General features: G+C 37.9%; 1 protein-coding gene and 1 long non-coding RNA gene across 5 annotated transcripts in view; one reads left to right on the top strand and one right to left on the bottom strand.

Annotated features, from left to right (window-relative positions):
- The window catches only part of tfap2d (transcription factor AP-2 delta (activating enhancer binding protein 2 delta)), a 119,314-nt gene that overhangs the window by 44,265 nt on the left and 56,836 nt on the right, over window positions 1-18,213 (top strand). The window lies entirely within an intron of this gene.
- The window catches only part of LOC137041631 (uncharacterized), a 17,918-nt gene continuing 1,084 nt past the window's right edge, over window positions 1,380-18,213 (bottom strand). Inside the window, exons 2-5 of one of the 2 annotated variants that reach the window (XR_010898126.1) lie at window positions 18,117-18,177; window positions 17,872-18,020; window positions 11,027-11,261; window positions 1,380-1,882 (exon numbers count right to left, since the gene is read on the bottom strand). This is a non-coding gene — a long non-coding RNA (uncharacterized lncRNA). The remainder of the gene's footprint in view (window positions 1,883-11,026; window positions 11,262-17,871; window positions 18,021-18,116; window positions 18,178-18,213) is intronic. The other variant, XR_010898125.1, reaches the window with a different exon arrangement.

The raw sequence follows: 18,213 nt of genomic DNA, 5'->3' as shown, positions 1-18,213 counted from the left end.
AGGGTATCAAAAATTTTGTTTTGAGCCAAACAACACAGATTTCTCTTCAGAATTTGTATACACACAACACAACTTATAATATTACCACCTGACAATATACATAATTATGAGGACACATAATTAAGTGTCTAAGCCCCGCCTATGACAAAAAACGAAATTATAAGGACAGTGGATACACAACACACATAAATGACATTAATGTGTATTAGAGGGACAAACATGAATTAATGGGACATTGCAATACACAAACACAAACGTGAAGGCATTGTGCATTAAAAGGACACACCTGATTTATGAGGACAAATGAACACAGTACTGAGACTGCAAACACATCCTCACCTGTGGGTCATACTCCAACACACAACCATTCTAAACTATGATATTCTGATATCTGAATATGCAACTATGTCTTTTACACTATACTGCTATTTGTGTGATCACATGACCTTTAAACAGACACGAGGACATACGACAGTGCACACCTTCAGAGAACAAGAAGTTTATTAGTGCTCGTTTACAACATTACAGCTGTTGCCCTGACAATATTACATAAATCACAAGATACTTAAAACCTCTCATAAACATAATTAACAAAAATTGCTGAAAATAAATGAAAGGGTCCCCGCTCATGTTTTTTTCTAAACCTGTATGAGTTTCTTTTTTCTTCTGCTGAACACAAAGGAAGATATTTTGAAGAATGTGGGTGAGCAGACGGGTGACGGTCGCCATGAGTTCAATAGCACAAAAAAAGCACTTCGGCAGACAATTTCAACATCCCTTTAAAACTTTCAACAGAAGTTTAAGACATAGCCATACATTTGAACAAAACAGAATAAACAGCAGCGGCAACAGAAGAAAAAACAAACATGGGTAACACTTTAGAATAACGTTCAGTTATAAGTTTAGATGATGAACTAAATCATTTACAAAACCTAACTATACATTCATTAATGATTAATAAGTGATATGCTAACCATTAACAAATGTGCTGTTTATTATCAAAACAGATCAATAGTAGATGTTTGAGTTATTAGATGATGTACTATAATTAACACTTAAACATTATTGGAGTATTTATGTCAAACTTGTTTTAGTGTCATCTCAAACAATGGCTAATCTTGAACAAATGATGAACAGACTATTAGTAAATTATCAGTAATGTATTGATGAATCCAAGTTTTCAGCTGGTGTGTGTTCAACTGCACACACATGCTAAAGCAGCATCATTGAGAAGAGCCGTTCCAGTCAGGGGACTGCAGTGTGTTCTGAATCTCTGCAGTCCTGTGTGGGATCTGGGATAATGTGAAGCGGTTTAATGTCCTCTGACACACACATCAGGTGATGAGCAGAAGTGTCAGAGGTCGAACCCTCAACGGTCAGCACTTACACTAGTGTTCAACACCTACTACAGGTGATGTGGAACTCATTTACAACTCTTTCTGCATCCCCTAATCTAAAGTGTACACTACAATTGTATACACATCACTTGTATATGAATATATGGTATAGCATTCCACTAAAAATGAATGAATGTATTAACCAATAACTTATAAATTACTTATAACTGAATTAACAAAACAGTCATAAAATGTTAGCATACTACTAAGTCATTTATGAATGTCATGTTTTGTAAATGATTAGTTCATCATTATCTAATAACTTATAAGTGACTTATAACTGAACATTATTATAAAGTGTTACCAAACATTTAGCAAGTTTCATGTAAGCGATAATCCCTGATTCCTGACAAAGGCTCGCTGTTTTGCTGAAGCCGGATGCTCTGCAGTTTACCCGGTGAACTGTGCTCAGTTCTGCAGACTCCGCTGGAGGCCATATCTGCCGTTTTCTTCTTGCCTCGCCCCTTCAGAAGATTCAAGAATCCCTACAAAAGAGGAAAACAGATTCTTTAACCCATGGGGTTAAAACCACTTCCTTTTCTCCCAACTCGTCCCACTGTCCTCACCCTCATCTTTAGTCTAGAACTGATTAATAATCTGAGACAAAAGTGATGCGCTGCTGTTTGTTAAATACTTGTGTTTGTTGTGTGTGTGTGTGGCCTACACCTGGGTTATGAGGACACATGATTTATGAGGACATTCTCATAAGATGATGTTCCTGATGTTTGGGCTGACTGAAGAACCTCAGTGTTATGTGTGTGTGTGTGTGTGTGGCTTACACCTGGGTTATGAGGACACATGATTTATGAGGACATTCTCATAAGATGATGTTCCTGATGTTTGGGCTGACTGAAGAACCTCAGTGTTGTGTGTGTGTGTGTGGCTTACACCTGGGTTATGAGGACACATGATTTATGAGGACATTATCATAAGATGATGTTCCTGATGTTTGACTTGACTGAAGAACTTCAGTGTTGTGTGTGTATGTGTGTGTGTGTGTGTGACTTACACCTGGGTTATGAGGACACATGATTTGTGAGGACATTCTCATAAGATGATGTTCCTGATGTTTGGCCTGACTGAAGAACCTCAGTGTTGTGTGTGTGTGTGTGTGTGGCTTACACCTGGGTTATGAGGACACATGATTTATGAGGACATTATCATAAGATGATGTTCCTGATTTTTTTCTTGACTGAAGAACTTCAGTGTTGTGTGTGTATGTGTGTGTGTGTGTGTGACTTACACCTGGGTTATGAGGACACATGATTTATGAGGACATTCTCATAAGATGATGTTCCTGATGTTTGGCCTGACTGAAGAACCTCAGTGTTGTGTGTGTGTGTGTGTGTGTGGCTTACACCTGGGTTATGAGGACACATGATTTATGAGGACATTATCATAAGATGATGTTCCTGATGTTTGACTTGACTGTAGAACCTCAGTTTTGTGTGTGTGTGTGTGGCTTACACCTGGGTTATGAGGACACATGATTTATGAGGACATTATCATAAGATGATGTTCCTGATGTTTGACTTGACTGAAGAACCCCAGTGTTGTGTGTGTATGTGTGTGTGTGTGTGGCTTACACCTGGGTTATGAGGACACATGATTTATGAGGACATTATCATAAGATGATGTTCCTGATGTTTGACTTGACTGAAGAACCTCAGTGTTGTGTGTGTGTGGCTTACACCTGGGTTATGAGGACACATGATTTATGAGGACATTATCATAAGATGATGTTCCTGATGTTTTAGTTGACTGAAGAACCTCAGTGTTGTGTGTGTGTGTGTGTGTGTGGCTTACACCTGGGTTATGAGGACACATGATTTATGAGGACATTCTCATAAGATGATGTTCCTGATGTTTGACTTGATTGAAGAAACTCAGTGTTGTGTGTGTGTGTGTGGCTTACACCTGGGTTAAGAGGACACATGATTTATGAGGACATTATCATAAGATGATGTTCCTGATGTTTGGCCTGACTGAAGAACCTCAGTGTTGTGTGTGTGTGTGTGGCTTACACCTGGGTTATGAGGACACATGATTTATGAGGACATTCTCATAAGATGATGTTCCTGATGTTTGACTTGACTGAAGAACCTCAGTGTTGTGTGTGTGTGTGGCTTACACCTGGGTTGTGAGGACACATGATTTATGAGGACATTATCATAAGATGATGTTCCTGATGTTTGGCCTGACTGAAGAACCTCAGTGTTGTGTGTGTGTGTGTGGGGCTTACACCTGGGTTGTGAGGACACATGATTTATGAGGACATTATCATAAGAAGATGTTCCTGATGTTAGACTTGACTGAAGAACTCAGTTTTGTGTGTGTGTGTGTGTGGCTTACACCTGGGTTATGAGGACACATGATTTATGAGGACATTATCATAAGATGATGTTCCTGATGTTTGGCCTGACTGAAGAACCTCAGTGTTGTGTGTGTGTGTGTGGCTTACACCTGGGTTATGAGGACACATGATTTATGAGGACATTCTCATAAGATGATGTTCCTGATGTTTGACTTGACTGAAGAACCTCAGTGTTATGTGTGTGTGTGTGTGTGTGTGGCTTACACCTGGGTTATGAGGACACATGATTTATGAGGACATTCTCATAAGATGATGTTCCTGATGTTTGGCCTGACTGAAGAACCTCAGTGTTGTGTGTGGCTTACACCTGGGTTATGAGGACACATGATTTATGAGGACATTATCATAAGATGATGTTCCTGATGTTTGACCTGACTGAAGAACCTCAGTGTTGTGTGTGTGTGTGGCTTACACCTGGGTTGTGAGGACACATGAATTATGAGGACATTATCATAAGATGATGTTCCTGATGTTTGACTTGACTGAAGAACCTCAGTGTTGTGTGTGTGTGTGTGGCTTACACCTGGGTTATGAGGACACATGATTTATAAGGACATTCTCATAAGATGATGTTCCTGATGTTTGGCCTGACTGAAGAACCTCAGTGTTGTGTGTGTGTGTGTGTGTGTGGCTTACACCTGGGTTATGAGGACACATGATTTATGAGGACATTATCATAAGATGATGTTCCTGATGTTTGACTTGACTGTAGAACCTCAGTTTTGTGTGTGTGTGTGTGGCTTACACCTGGGTTATGAGGACACATGATTTATGAGGACATTATCATAAGATGATGTTCCTGATGTTTGACTTGACTGAAGAACCCCAGTGTTGTGTGTGTATGTGTGTGTGTGTGTGGCTTACACCTGGGTTATGAGGACACATGATTTATGAGGACATTATCATAAGATGATGTTCCTGATGTTTGACTTGACTGAAGAACCTCAGTGTTGTGTGTGTGGCTTACACCTGGGTTATGAGGACACATGATTTATGAGGACATTATCATAAGATGATGTTCCTGATGTTTTAGTTGACTGAAGAACCTCAGTGTTGTGTGTGTGTGTGTGTGTGTGGCTTACACCTGGGTTATGAGGACACATGATTTATGAGGACATTCTCATAAGATGATGTTCCTGATGTTTGACTTGATTGAAGAAACTCAGTGTTGTGTGTGTGTGTGTGGCTTACACCTGGGTTAAGAGGACACATGATTTATGAGGACATTCTCATAAGATGATGTTCCTGATGTTTGACTTGACTGAAGAACCTCAGTGTTGTGTGTGTGTGTGGCTTACACCTGGGTTGTGAGGACACATGATTTATGAGGACATTATCATAAGATGATGTTCCTGATGTTTGGCCTGACTGAAGAACCTCAGTGTTGTGTGTGTGTGTGTGGGGCTTACACCTGGGTTGTGAGGACACATGATTTATGAGGACATTATCATAAGAAGATGTTCCTGATGTTAGACTTGACTGAAGAACTCAGTTTTGTGTGTGTGTGTGTGTGGCTTACACCTGGGTTATGAGGACACATGATTTATGAGGACATTATCATAAGATGATGTTCCTGATGTTTGGCCTGACTGAAGAACCTCAGTGTTGTGTGTGTGTGTGTGGCTTACACCTGGGTTATGAGGACACATGATTTATGAGGACATTCTCATAAGATGATGTTCCTGATGTTTGACTTGACTGAAGAACCTCAGTGTTATGTGTGTGTGTGTGTGTGTGTGGCTTACACCTGGGTTATGAGGACACATGATTTATGAGGACATTCTCATAAGATGATGTTCCTGATGTTTGGCCTGACTGAAGAACCTCAGTGTTGTGTGTGGCTTACACCTGGGTTATGAGGACACATGATTTATGAGGACATTATCATAAGATGATGTTCCTGATGTTTGACCTGACTGAAGAACCTCAGTGTTGTGTGTGTGTGTGGCTTACACCTGGGTTGTGAGGACACATGATTTATGAGGACATTATCATAAGATGATGTTCCTGATGTTTGACTTGACTGAAGAACCTCAGTGTTGTGTGTGTGTGTGTGGCTTACACCTGGGTTATGAGGACACATGATTTATAAGGACATTCTCATAAGATGATGTTCCTGATGTTTGGCCTGACTGAAGAACCTCAGTGTTGTGTGTGTGTGTGTGTGTGTGTGTGTGTGGCTTACACCTGGGTTATGAGGACACGTGTTTTGTGAGGACATTATCATAAGATGATGTTCCTGATGTTTGACTTGACTGAAGAACCTCAGTGTTGTGTGTGTGTGTGGCTTACACCTGGGTTATGAGGACACGTGATTTATGAGGACATTATCATAAGATGATGTTCCTGATGTTTGACTTGACTGAAGAACCTCAGTGTTGTGTGTGTGTGTGGCTTACACCTGGGTTATGAGGACACGTGATTTATGAGGACATTATCATAAGATGATGTTCCTGATGTTTGACTTGACTGAAGAACCTCAGTGTTGTGTGTGTGTGTGTGGCTTACACCTGGGTTATGAGGACACGTAATTACGGGGATATGGAATAACACACTTGAACACAACTCATGGTTGACTCAAAGTGCTGTCCAATACACATGAAGACAAACATAATAGAAAGAGAATACAAACAATACAGTAGATAAGTTATACCTGGTTAAAAGCTAACCCTAACCCTAATTATATGTAGTAAAAAGTTATAGTTAACCTCTAGTCTGGCTAACCCTGACCCTGATCATAACAGAAGTAGGTAGTAAAAGTTATAGTTAACCTCTAGTCTGGCTAACCCTGACCCTGATCATAACAGAAGTAGGTAGTAAAAGTTATAGTTAACCTCTAGTCTGGCTAACCCTAACCCTGATCATGACAGAAGTAGGTAGTAAAAGTTATAGTTAACCTCTAGTCTGGCTAACCCTAACCCTGATCATAACCGAAGTAGGTAGTAAAAGTTATTGTTAACCTCTAGTCTGGCTAACCCTAATCCTGATCATAACAGAAGTAGGTAGTAAAAGTTATAGTTTACCTCTAGTCTGGCTAACCCTAACCCTGATCATAACAGAAGTAGGTAGTAAAAGTTATAGTTTACCTCTAGTCTGTCTAATCCTAATCCTGATCATAACAGAAGTAAGCAGTAAAAGTTATAGTAGACCTATAGTCTGGCTAACCCTGACCCTGATCATGACAGAAGTAGGTAGTAAAAGTTATAGTTTACCTCTAGTCTGGCTAACCCTGACCCTGATCATAACAGAAGTAGGTAGTAAAAGTTATAGTAGACCTCTAGTCTGGCTAACCCTAACCCTGATCATAACAGAAGTAGGTAGTACAAATTATAGTTAACCTCTAGTCTGGCTAACCCTAACCCTGACCCTGATCATAACAGAAGTAGGTAGTAAAAGTTATAGTTTACCTCTAGTCTGGCTAACCCTGACCCTGATCATAACAGAAGTAGGTAGTAAAAGTTATAGTTAACCTCTAGTCTGGCTAACCCTAACCCTGATCATAACAGAAGTAGGTAGTAAAAGTTATAGTTTACCTCTAGTCTGGCTAACCCTGACCCTGATCATAACAGAAGTAGGCAGTAAAAGTTATAGTTTACCTCTAGTCTGGCTAACCCTAACCCTGATCATAACAGAAGTAGGTAGTACAAATTATAGTTAACCTCTAGTCTGGCTAACCCTAACCCTGATCATAACAGAAGTAGGTAGTAAAAGTTATAGTTAACCTCTAGTCTGGCTAACCCTAACCCTGATCATAACAGAAGTAGGTAGTAAAAGTTATCGTTAACCTATAGTCTGGCTAACCCTAACCCTGATCATAACAGAAGTAGGTAGTAAAAGTTATAGTAGACCTCTAGTCTGGCTAACCCTAACCCTGATCATAACAGAAGTAGGTAGTAAAAGTTATAGTTTACCTCTAGTCTGGCTAACCCTAACCCTGATCATAACAGAAGTAGGTAGTAAAAGTTATAGTTTACCTCTAGTCTGTCTAATCCTAATCCTGATCATAACAGAAGTAGGCAGTAAAAGTTATAGTAGACCTCTAGTCTGGCTAACCCTGACCCTGATCATGACAGAAGTAGGTAGTAAAAGTTATAGTTTACCTCTAGTCTGGCTAACCCTGACCCTGATCATAACAGAAGTAGGTAGTAAAAGTTATAGTAGACCTCTAGTCTGGCTAACCCTAACCCTGATCATAACAGAAGTAGGTAGTACAAATTATAGTTAACCTCTAGTCTGGCTAACCCTAACCCTGACCCTGATCATAACAGAAGTAGGTAGTAAAAGTTATAGTTTACCTCTAGTCTGGCTAACCCTGACCCTGATCATAACAGAAGTAGGTAGTAAAAGTTATAGTTAACCTCTAGTCTGGCTAACCCTAACCCTGATCATAACAGAAGTAGGTAGTAAAAGTTATAGTTTACCTCTAGTCTGGCTAACCCTGACCCTGATCATAACAGAAGTAGGCAGTAAAAGTTATAGTTTACCTCTAGTCTGGCTAACCCTAACCCTGATCATAACAGAAGTAGGTAGTACAAATTATAGTTAACCTCTAGTCTGGCTAACCCTAACCCTGATCATAACAGAAGTAGGTAGTAAAAGTTATAGTTAACCTCTAGTCTGGCTAACCCTAACCCTGATCATAACAGAAGTAGGTAGTAAAAGTTATCGTTAACCTATAGTCTGGCTAACCCTAACCCTGATCATAACAGAAGTAGGTAGTAAAAGTTATAGTAGACCTCTAGTCTGGCTAACCCTAACCCTGATCATAACAGAAGTAGGTAGTAAAAGTTATAGTTAACCTATAGTCTGGCTAACCCTAACCCTGATCATAACAGAAGTAGGTAGTAAACGTTATGGTTAACCTCTAGTCTGTCTAACCCTAACCCTGATCATAACAGAAGTAGGAAGTAAAAGTTATAGTTTACCTCTAGTCTGGCTAACCCTGACCCTGATCATAACAGAAGTAGGTAGTAAAAGTTATAGTTTACCTCTAGTCTGGCTAACCCTAACCCTGATCATAACAGAAGTAGGTAGTAAACGTTATGGTTAACCTCTAGTCTGTCTAACCCTAACCCTGATCATAACAGAAGTAGGAAGTAAAAGTTATAGTTTACCTCTAGTCTGGCTAACCCTAACCCTGATCATAACAGAAGTAGGTAGTACAAATTATAGTTAACCTCTAGTCTGGCTAACCCTAACCCTGACCCTGATCATAACAGAAGTAGGTAGTACAAATTATAGTTAACCTCTAGTCTGGCTAACCCTAACCCTGATCATAACAGAAGTAGGTAGTAAAAGTTATCGTTAACCTATAGTCCGGCGGCCCGCCACATTCTAATCTGCCCCGATTTTACCAGATTTTAGTTTGACTGACAGATGCTTTGCCAAAGCAATTGAGTAAAACACAACTTCAAAGAAACTGAGAATGCTGAAAAATGTAAAAAAAAAATAATATGTTTGGTTTATTGTGAAACTGATAATGAACCAAAAATTAAATTTTTTACATTGCTGAAATGAAATAAGTATTCTGTTTCTGCATATTTATGTAAAAGAGAAGCGCACACTTTGCTCATGCAAACAGCTTCTGATCTGGTGTTTTCAGCATATCAGATCACAGTAACACACACACACAACACTGAGGTTCTTCAGTCAAGTCAAACATCAGGAACATCATCTTATGATAATGTCCTCATAAATCATGTGTCCTCATAACCCAGGTGTAAGCCACACACACACACATAAACACACAACACTGGGGTTCTTCAGTCAAGTCAAACATCAGGAACATCATCTTATGATAATGTCCTCATAAATCATGTGTCCTCATAACCCAGGTGTAAGCCACACACACACACACAACACTGAGGTTCTTCAGTCAGCCCAAACATCAGGAACATCATCTTATGATAATGTCCTCATAAATCATGTGTCCTCATAACCCAGGTGTAAGCCACACACACACAACACTGGGGTTCTTCAGTCAAGTAAAACATCAGGAACATCTTCTTATGAGAATGTCCTCACAAATCATGTGTCCTTATAACCCAGGTGTAAGCCACACACACACACACACACAACACTGAGGTTCTTCAGTCAAGTCAAACATCAGGAACATCATCTTATGAGAATGTCCTTATAAATCATGTGTCCTCATAACCCAGGTGTAAGCCACACACACACACACACACAACACTGAGGTTCTTCAGTCAAGTCAAACATCAGGAACATCATCTTATGAGAATGTCCTCACAAATCATGTGTCCTTATAACCCAGGTGTAAGCCACACACACACACACACACACACACAACAATGAGGTTCTTCAGTCAACTAAAACATCAGGAACATCATCTTATGATAATGTCCTTATAAATCATGTGTCCTCATAACCCAGGTGTAAGCCACACACACACAACACTGGGGTTCTTCAGTCAAGTCAAACATCAGGAACATCATCTTATGATAATGTCCTCATAAATCATGTGTCCTCATAACCCAGGTGTAAGCCACACACACACACACACACAACACTGAGGTTCTTCAGTCAACTAAAACATCAGGAACATCATCTTATGATAATGTCCTTATAAATCATGTGTCCTCATAACCCAGGTGTAAGCCACACACACACACACACACAACACTGAGGTTCTTCAGTCAACTAAAACATCAGGAACATCATCTTATGATAATGTCCTTATAAATCATGTGTCCTCATAACCCAGGTGTAAGCCACACACACACACAACACTGGGGTTCTTCAGTCAACTAAAACATCAGGAACATCATCTTATGAGAATGTCCTCACAAATCATGTGTCCTCATAACCCAGGTGTAAGCCACACACACACAACACTGGGGTTCTTCAGTCAAGTCAAACATCAGGAACATCATCTTATGATAATGTCCTCATAAATCATGTGTCCTCATAACCCAGGTGTAAGCCACACACACACACACAACACTGAGGTTCTTCAGTCAAGTAAAACATCAGGAACATCATCTTATGATAATGTCCTAACAAAACATGTGTCCTCTTAACCCAGGTGTAAGCCACACACACACACAACACTGAGGTTCTTCAGTCAAGTCAGACATCAGGAACATCTTCTTATGATAAGGTCCTCACAAAACGTGTAAGCCACACACACCTGACATACTGTGATGCATTTAAAGTCAGGAACATTACCTTGGATAATATGAATCTTTAAAATAATCTTACAAATGCTAAATAGGTTATGTAAAGTTTACAGTACCGTGCATTTCCTTGGCCACTCAGAATCGCCGTAATTGTGTGATATCTTCACCAGGACAGATGCTCCTTACAGCAAATAGGCAAACGTGAAGTTTTTCTGTCCACACGGATCGTCTTCATCCAGTTGTTTGGATTCATATGTTCAGAGATTACAAGTCATCCAAAGGGAACTGTCATCTCGGGCTGATTAACACTAAATAAATGACAATTCAACTTTCAATTAAGAATTCTTATTCCTGTTAGACACAAAAAAAGACAATATCAGTGATGAAAATCTAATATCATCAAATATATTCTTTGTGATCACCAATCATTTAATAGTTTAATAGCGTTTGGTATTAAGATGTGTTTTGGACGATCGGATCAAAAGTGGATGATGCTCAACACAGGTGTAAATGGGGTTTAAAACATTTTGAGCTTGTCAACTTTCAACCACTTCCAGAAGTTGGAAAACTCATTCGACCAGATTGCTTTCGTAGTGTAACGTCTGTGTGGTTGAATGTGTTCGAACAGTCACAAAAGACCGCCTGCTCTCCGCTGAATGACCTAATGTGGAAACTAGAGATGCTTCGATACCAGTATCGGTATCAGCCCAAAATACCAGAGAAAGATTAAATAAATGCATCTAATTAACAGAATATTAAACAAAATTAAATATCCATACTATAGCTGCTGTGCACAAGCTGATGAGTGAAACACGCAGAGTGGATTGAGCTGACGTTTTTCACAGACATCGCTGAAAATGATGGCCCATAATTACACAGACTTCTGTTGCATGCACTTGACTGCTAACCCACTCACCAGGACACATTTGAATTAAAAATACATTGTATATGCAAATAAAAAAAGGTTGAAGGTTACATTACATTTTAATATAAGATGTAAAATTTTTATTTGACATAAGAAGACACAGATATGACAGTTAATACATTTAAAAATACTGTTCACCTCTGGCTTTATTGATCAGTTATTTTAGGGTTTTGATCTTCTCTTGAGTCTTTGACTAGGCTAGGCATTAAGGGTGTGAACCTACACTGGTCTCACGATTCGGTTCGATTATGATTATCATGCCATCGATTCGGTTCGATAACACGATTCAGCACACTGCACTGACGATGCACTTCATCCTCATGTATATAATTTTGTCAGTCAGTTATATGAACTGAACCTTTTATTTTACCTGCTCAAAGAAAACACACTTCTTTAATGTATCAAACATGAGACAAAACGTAAAAACATAAAACGTTTTGTGACCAAATGTAAATAAATCATTTTGATAAATCAGATATATCGAATCTGTAAAAATGCATGAAATGACCAGGTGTAAACAGGCCCTTTAAGAACTCGAACGTTGATATAATTCGATTTTTGGCTGAGCTGGGTCCACCTTGTCACTGACAGGCGTTAACAGCTCACGATGAAAATGGCTGACGTGGTTTCTCAAGTTAGTGGTATTACCCCATGCACATTTTATTTGTGCGTGACATAATTTACACACAGCACGTGTGTTCTCCAGGTCGTGCTTACCAGGTTGTTCAAAAAATCCGAAATGTGCCCAGATGTCTGCTTTTAAAATAGTTGGAGCAATTTTAACTACTCACACTCGTGTCTCGCCTCCCTCTGCCTTTGTATGCTACCGCGACAATGCACATACACGACAAATGATGGCAGAAAAGCGTCAGTACATTATAATAGGTTATGGTCTATTACTGAACTGATACCGAATCGTCCTTGTCTGCATCGCGATGCATCAAAAAAACAAATAATTTCGACAGCCCAACTAGGCATGTTTCCTATTAATTGTCCTAGGAACCTCTAAGTTTATTTTAATTTTTGTGTATTTTGTATTACTCTATAATGTTGTAGTTGAAGGTTATTTAAAAATATACAAAACAGGCCAAAAGTTTGGACACGTTACTATTTGTAATGTTTTTGAAAGAAGTTTCTTCTGCTCATCAAGCCTGCATTTATTTGATCAAAAATACAGAACAAAAATAAATATTTTGATATATTATTACAATTTAAAATATTTGTTTTTCAATGTATTCTACTTTAAATGCTGATTTATTTCTGTGATCAAAGCTGATTTTTCAGGATCGTTCCTCCAGTCTTCAGTGATCATGATCCTTCAGAAATCGTTCTCATATTCTGATTTATTATGAGTGTTGGAAACAGTTCTGCTGAATAATATATTTGATGAATAAAAGGTTCAAAAGAACTGCATTTATTCAAAATAAAAACATATTTTCAAATAATATAAATCTCCTTTACTATCACTTTTTATCAATTTAACACATCCTTGCTGAATAAAATTATTGATTTATTTAAAAAAAGAAATAAAAAAATGACTGACCCCAAATGACTGACCAGTATTGTATACTGTTGTTACAAAAGATTTCTATTTTTAAAACATTTGCTTCTTTTTTTATTTTTATTTTTTTACTTTTTATTCATCAAAGTATTATAAAAACATATCTCAGGTTATGAACAAATATTAGTCAGCAGAACTGTTTCCAACACTCGTAATGAATCCTCATCTGAGAATGATTTCTGAAGGATCATGATCACTGAAGACTGGAGGAATGATCCTGAACATTCAGCTCTGAGCACACAAATACATCAGCATTTAAAGTAGAATAAATTGAAAAACAAATATTTTAAATTGTAATAATATATCACAATATTAATTTTGTTCTGTATTTTTGATCAAATAAATGCAGGCTTGATGAGCAGAAGAAACTTCTTTCAAAAACATTACAAATAGTAATGTGTCCAAACTTTTGGCCTGTACTATATATATATATATTGAGCCCTGCAAATATAGGGAGTTACTTTCAAGTCCTGCCTCTTTTGTTATAAAATTAAGTTGTTATGGGGAAAAATAATGTCTAAAATAAAGTCTGGCCCACCAGGAATTTCAATGGGCCCACCCTGCATCTCAAAGCTGGAGCCGGGCCTGTGATACAGCAATAGCATGAACAGTGGAAGTAACTGTAGCTCCTATAATACAGTTTAACAGGCATGATTAGGCATACAAATAACTGAAGGATATCTATTTGCTAAGCCAACTCAATTTGATTCATATTCTTTTGGTTTCTCTATTCATTATTTTTAAAAATGAAAAATGCAATGAAAATACAAGTTATTGGTACTATTGGTAAGTTGGAAGTTCGTTCTGGAAAAGTGGTATCAGTTCATCCCTAGCGTAAACATTACAGGACGTGTGCAAGACAGTCAGCTAATTACCCAAGTTACCCAAGAGAAAAAACGTAGAGCACAATGTTCTCTCTCACCATTTCTTGATTTCTGACACATTCACAGTGTTCGGCTGGTCTCCGCTCACGTTCATGTGTAAATTGCGTGAGATAATTTTTGTCCATTAGAACAAAAGACCCGAAAAAGCCCATACATTTACTCACCCATACACCCTCCCTTTGAAGAAATCAGGACAGAAGTGGTTGAAAATGAATAAAAGAGACTGACTAAAACACCAAGTGTAAACGGGAATGTGTGTCCCTCATCTACTCGAGATCCGATCGACCAAAACGCATCTTAATACCAGGTGTAAATTAGGGATGCACAATTTATTGCCACCATATCGTTATCATCCAATAAATGGACATTATTAATGTTAACGTTATCAATCCGATATGAAAATTATGCCGATATATATAAGCTGATAGATCATGTAATTTTCCTTCAGCCGAGACACTTCAGATGCGCAGTATTCATCATGATGGTTTTGAATTGCTTGATATGATTGGAATCACTTTTTTTAAAATGTAATGTAAGGGGGGGCTTACATTAGCTTACATTGTTGCAGCCATTAAAATAGTTCAGTTTTGTTTTTAATGTCAAAGTAGTTATATTTTGTTTCGTTTCATTGTTAAGTTAATTTAGAAAAATGTTTAGAGCAATTTTTTGTTTGTTAAATTAAAGTTTACATTTTTTTAAGTGACGACCAAGTGGCCAGTGGCCAACAGTGAGTAAACCGCATGTTTAATGAATTTAGCCTCTCAAATCAACTATTGACTTGTCTTGCCCATAATAAAATCCATAGATTTAAAACACTTAATGTATCACAATGTTAGTTAATTTAGCCTACTATAATATTACCTCCACATTAAAAAGGCATTTTTGACGAGCTGAGGCAGGCTGATGCTGCTCGCAACGGCACTCACAAACGAAACGAGCTAAACAATCTAAACAAATAAAAAAATAAAAGAACATGCAGTTTGTATTATACCTTACACCTCTGCAAAATGAATATAAATCAGATCTTAAATTCCCGCGGTATAGCCTATATTTAACGGAGTTCACAGCAACGAAAGCAAAAGATTCAAGATGCATTTTATTCAGCAGCTCAAAGACCGCAAAATGAAAGAGCGAAGCACTGGTAAGATCATTTATTAATTTTTATTGAAGATGATTGTGTTTTTGAGCATCTAAGACTTAGACTACGTCTATTTGCGTTGGCTTGCTTTACTCATTTGCGACGATGCGTGTTGCAGCTCCATCATATCTATCGGACTACAACCTATAGCCCATAACACGCTCTCACACACGTTTATTATTTAACCATTTGCCAGGAGTAAAATTTACACGTGGTTTAAGATACCTGGTCAGAGAAAATGAATGAAGGAATCATTTGTAAAAAGGCCCTAACTCTAGCAGCTGCTGAAGAAACGCGCGCTGCTGCTGGCGCTGGACTCTATAACCCTGAGCGAGAATGTCTTGACAGTCGAGTAAGCTATCATGGTCTCATGATGTTTCCACCAGTGCAGCACATCTCATTGTTCCTTTTAATTAATCAAATAAATATAAAACAAATGAGAAGCCTAAAAAGGTCCGAAGCCCGGCCCACATTTAGGTATGACGTGAAAATTATCCCGAAGTCCGGCCCTAGGGGCGTAAAAAAGTCGGGCTCTGCTCTAGTGTGAATCTAGGTTCTATTGTTGAGCTGTACTGTATGTTCTGCTGTTTGCACAATAAAATAAAAACGTGAAAAAAGTATTTTTAACGGGTCACAGATACTCGTCGGTTGTATCTTTATGTAATGCTAATTCAATATTATAATCTTATCAGTTAACTGTTAATAATCGATTAATAAGCATCGCTTGTCGGTCGGGAAAATTAACCGAAATGAGCATCCCTAGTAGAGAGGTTTATATAAAGGGGTTTGAGTGATCAATTATCAGTATTTACATTTCTCTCCGATATGGCAGGACATTAATGTGGAGGATTTGAACTGTGAAGATGATTGACGGCAGTTTAAACTGTGATATGATGCACATAACTAAGCAACAGAGTCCGTTAAAGATAATAAAGTAGTATGTCCCAAAACTTGCATACTCTTCTGCTACACACTCAAAAGTATATACTTTTGTTCACAAAAAGAGTATACTTTTAGGACGTAGTATAAGTAGGCGAATTGGGACGCAGCGTATGTCTTTTGGAATTAAAGTGCGCAGTGAACTGCCTTGAAACTCGAGCTGGCGCCGGCTGTTCTTCCCTGCCAAAAAACAGAATGGGTCACGTGACCTCCAGAGCTCTATAGGATGCGTTTGGTTGAGTTAATTAACGTTGGAGTAAAGCGCTTTATAGTACCGTTGATCATCTTTAGCTTCAGCACGGACTGCTCAAACAGTGATGCACAACATTAATAACTACTGGGACTGTCCTATACATAACATTACACTGAGAACACTCTTGTAATAAAATGCTGTTAATTCTTTGGGATTAGCTGTTGTGTTTCAGTGCGTTGTTGCAGAAGGGCAATTCTACAACAGGAGTTACACAGATTAGCATGTAACTTAGTCAAAGCTTCACTTGAGCATTTGCGTAATTTTTTGCAGATATAAGCAATATAGCGTGTTTCATTGAGTTAATAACCCGCAGCACATCATTGTACAAGTGATCATCTTAATCTTTAGCGCACGCTCTGTAGCAATGCACAACATTAATAACATATGATTGGGGTTGTCATATTACATTATAATAGTATACACTAATGTAATAAGTTGTAAAGTCTTCGGGTTTAGTTGTTGTGTTTCATAGGAAGAGCACTATTCTGACTAAATAACTTAGATCATCTGTGTGTGATTTTGTGCAAATATAAGTTGCAATACCATGTTGATTTTGTTCAAATATCTGCATTATCGTATACATGATGTGTTCTGTTGAGTAAATAACCTGGTAGCAACGTGGAGACTTATCCATGGCACATGCATTTTGATTCTTTATAGCCTAAGTCATGCTGGCCAATGACTTGTTTGCATTATTTAGTTTTTTTTTTTTGTTAGGCAGTGGGTGTTTTTGGTAACACTTTACAATGAGGTCTCATTTGTTAATGCATTAACTAACATGAACTAATATAAAGCAATAACCTTTGTTATTGGTAGTTATGTTGAATGAAAATGTTGAGATTAACATGAACTTAGGTTCATAAATCCTGTAGAAGCATTATTCATTCATTGGTGGATCATGTTAACTGATGATAATAAAATCAAACCTTATTGTACAATTTGTTTTATTATACAGAATTGGCCATAGGAGTGTAAAACTAATTTTAAAAGTTAAGGAATCTTACACTAGTACAAACTGTACTCCATATGTTTGATTTATGTTAAAGTGTTTGCGATATGGCTTTTTTTTATGGTGAGCCTTTAGTTTTTGTAATCAGGTGCTCAAAGTATATAAAAATTTGTATTTAGGTATAGGTCAATATATTGGTTATCAGCTTTCTGATATAAATAATTATCATTATCAGGCAAAATATTCATATCGGTGCATCCCTATTGTAAACAGGGCCATAATTACAAACTTACATACACATCAAACACTTACCAGAGGAGTTTTCCATCATAATGAAGCTCAAAGATGAACACTTTCAGAGCGTCATAAAGATATGTTCTTTGCCTCCGCTCTCATTCTTCTTTGCTTATGAGTCTCGTCTGTATTCCAGCAGAAAATCTGCCTTCTCAAACTCAGTACAACTGAACAACAGAAGAAAAACATCACTGTAAACAACATATGTATCTGGCACAGCATATTAAACAAAATATTTGCACTTAAACTTAGCTCTATCAGACCATTCTCTCTTCTGAAGGGAAAACTGTACAGCCTCCTCCAGCGCATTATCTGATGTGTCTGCTGTCATAAAGAAAAACATCTATAATTATGACCATT

Source organism: Pseudorasbora parva, chromosome 15 (genome assembly GCF_024679245.1).
Source record: "Pseudorasbora parva isolate DD20220531a chromosome 15, ASM2467924v1, whole genome shotgun sequence".
NCBI classification, from domain to species: domain Eukaryota; kingdom Metazoa; phylum Chordata; class Actinopteri; order Cypriniformes; family Gobionidae; genus Pseudorasbora; species Pseudorasbora parva.
Note: the sequence above shows the minus strand (reverse complement) of the source record. Positions and strands in the feature narration are given on the sequence as shown.